This window comes from Triticum dicoccoides, chromosome 5B (assembly GCF_002162155.2).
Source record: "Triticum dicoccoides isolate Atlit2015 ecotype Zavitan chromosome 5B, WEW_v2.0, whole genome shotgun sequence".
NCBI classification, from domain to species: Eukaryota; Viridiplantae; Streptophyta; class Magnoliopsida; order Poales; family Poaceae; genus Triticum; species Triticum dicoccoides.
Genome location: NC_041389.1, coordinates 129,120,195 through 129,123,285, shown reverse-complemented (window position 1 = coordinate 129,123,285; position 3,091 = coordinate 129,120,195).

The following is a 3,091-nucleotide window of genomic DNA, read 5'->3' as shown; positions in this document are numbered from 1 at the left end:
GCACTTCCTTTCTTGCGAAGATAAAGCTGGTGGGTCCCAGCAGTCAGGGGGTGAATCGTTTTTTTTTCCCGGACGCACTTCCTTGCATGCGAAGATGTAGCTCGTGGGTCCGAGCAGTCAGGGGGGCGAATCATTTTTTTTTGCCCGGACGCACTTCCTTGCATGCGAAGATGTAGCTGGTGGGTCCCATCAGTCGGGGGGAAACATTTTTTTCGCGAAATATGGTGGCCTGTCCGGTGGGTCCTCGCCGTTAGGTGGAGGAATCATTATTTTGCACGTAATAAGGAGGCACTTCCTTGCTGCGGCCGTGGACCCAGCTGTCAGCCTCTCCATGTACAGTCCACGTCTAATGGAAGTCGTTCCTAGACCACGTTGACCACGCCGGGCTGAGAGCACCACGGCGGTGGACGACGGCAAGGCCTAGGAAGGGGACGACTCGGAGCCGGGGAAGACACAGCAGTGGATGCCCACGCGAAGAGGAGTATGAGGGTTCACTGGTTCGGCTGTGGTGTGAGGTTGCTGTCGCCGCAGAATAACAGGGGGTGTGGGTCAGTATAGGGATGGCCTGGCCTGCGGTGGGAGTAGTAGGGGGCAGTGAGGCCTCCGCGGCATCATAGCCGGCCACGGGAGGCAGGAGCACGCGGCACGACCGGCGCTGGTTTGGGCGGCTGGATCAAGAAGACTAGAGGTTGAAGAAGCACTACGACCGTTGGATGAACATCGTACGGTAACAGGAGCTAGAATCGTTCATATTGACTAAGTTGAAAAAGCCCTCCGTCCCCGTCAACTTGGTAGGCCCACAAGTCAGCCTCCCAGTATGCTGGGTTCTAGCTGGCAGGGGGAGTATTCATTTTTTTATGCATAATAAGGAGGCACTTCCTTGCGTGCGAAGATAGCTGGTGGGTCCGACATGTCAGCGGGGGGCACGTTTTTTCGTGAAATATAGAGGCCCTTCCGGTGGGTCCCAGATGTCAGATGGAGGAATCATTATTTTGCGCGTAATAAGGAGGCATTTCCTTGTGTGCGGCCGTGGACCCAGCTGTCAGCCTCTCCATGCACAGTCTACTTCCGATGGTGTCGTTCATTGACCACGTTGACCACGCTGCGCCGAGCTCATCCAAGGTGGTGGACGACGGCGAGGCCCCGGACAGCAACGAGCCAGAGATGGGAAGACACGGGAGTAGAGTCACAGACGGAGAGGTGTACGAGGGTTAACTGGTTCTAGTGCGGTGTGGTTCGGCAGTCGGTGGAGAAGAACAGGAGGTGTGGAGGGGTGGAGGGATGGCCTGGCCAACGGTGGAGTAGCGCTCCATAGCGAAGCGTGCTAAGCAGAGCTGCTAGCAGCATGAGGCGGGAGGTGGTCCCGGCGACACTGGAGGAAGAAGACGAGAGATTGAAGATGGATGCCGGTCGTTGGATGTAAATCCAACGGCTAACATGTCAGAATCATTTGTTGACTAAATTGACAACGACTTGCGTTGGCTTCGACCTATTGGTCCATATTTCAGCCTCCAAAAATGTGGCACGTATTCAACCTTTTTTTCAGAATTTACAGTCTTTTTTTTGCGCGGTAGAATTTACAGTCAGTTTGATCTTTTTTTGAATTACAACCATTAGCTGGGCTGGGTGAACAAATAATGTAGCGTCCATGCGGCCCATTTATTTTATTTCCTAAAAATTTACATGCCATTTGCACTTTCTTGAAATACACGATTTTGCTGGGCTGATTCTAATTATAATGTTGGGTTGGGCCAGCAATGTTACCAAAAAAATAAAGAAGGGGCTGAGCATTTTGTTATAAATATATTTAAATAATAAGTGATATTATTACATTCGTCCTTAAATCTTACCAAGCTTTTGTACACAATCACTAGGATTTTCGTGCCAAACAATCCAGGATTTTATTTGTTAAGAAATTATTTTTATAAGTTAATAAGATGTGGGATATTGTTTTCTTACATATGTAAGTATCTGTTAAATATATGATGACAATAAAAATAATATATAATAACATATAAAATAATTTAAATATATATAATATAGTTAGAAGGGAAACATAAGTTGGACCTGGCGTTCCTATTCTTATCTAGAAAAATAGAACAGACCTCTGCATTTTCTTCAAAAAAATACATAAATTGGGCTGCCAAAAATAAAACCTCGGATGGGAGGTCCATAGGCCGGTCGATACATGACGGCCCTAAGAAAATACAAACAGGCCCTCCCATCCGAGGTCGTGGGCTGCGCATGTTAAAAATGAAAGCCTAGACGGGGCAGCCCAAAACCACGTCCAACACTTGCCAAAACTTTGTCCCTCATTTTCTCTGTGTTTCGCACACTCGACATTGTGTGGGAATTTTCACTGTGCATCATATGAAGATGTGATATGCATGAATGTTGATCAGCATGATGTTAACTGGCTGGTAGTTCCATTTTCGACCATGAATAAAACTTCCAACATGATGTTAACCCTGTTTGAAAAGGCCGTGATAATATAAATGCTCTGCCTCTGAAAGTTGCAGTTTCATATCTGAAACTGAACTTGCAGTTTCTTATCTGAAACTGAAACTTGCAGTTTCTTCTCGTCTGCACTTTTATACTCCTATGAAACTACATTTTTTAAGTGCTAAAAATAGACCTCTAGAATTCATAAAATTCTTCATATGCTCCATTCTGCAAATATGAAATTCAAAAGACATTCATATCTGAAAGTACTCTCAAAATACACAACACAAAACACAATTCACAACCTGCAATACTAACAACCCTAAGCTCCTCCTGACAATTCACAACCTGCCCGACTATTGGGCTGGGGGGGGGGGGCAGCCCCCTCCTATTCCTCGGCGGCAGACAACCGCCCTGTGAGACGATGTGAACGGCGAGGGAGACGATGGCGGGGAAGCGTCATCGGGCCAACTGCTTTTCTCCTCTTGCAGTTAGGTTTGGTCGACGAAGACTCCACTGGCTCGCTCTGGCAGGACACCCTCACAAACGGCACCCTGTAGATGCTCGATCCTTCAATCTCTGGTGGATGTTCCATCTGGGATCGATACTCCCAACACCGCTCCCTCACGATCGGATTTGGTGAATCTGC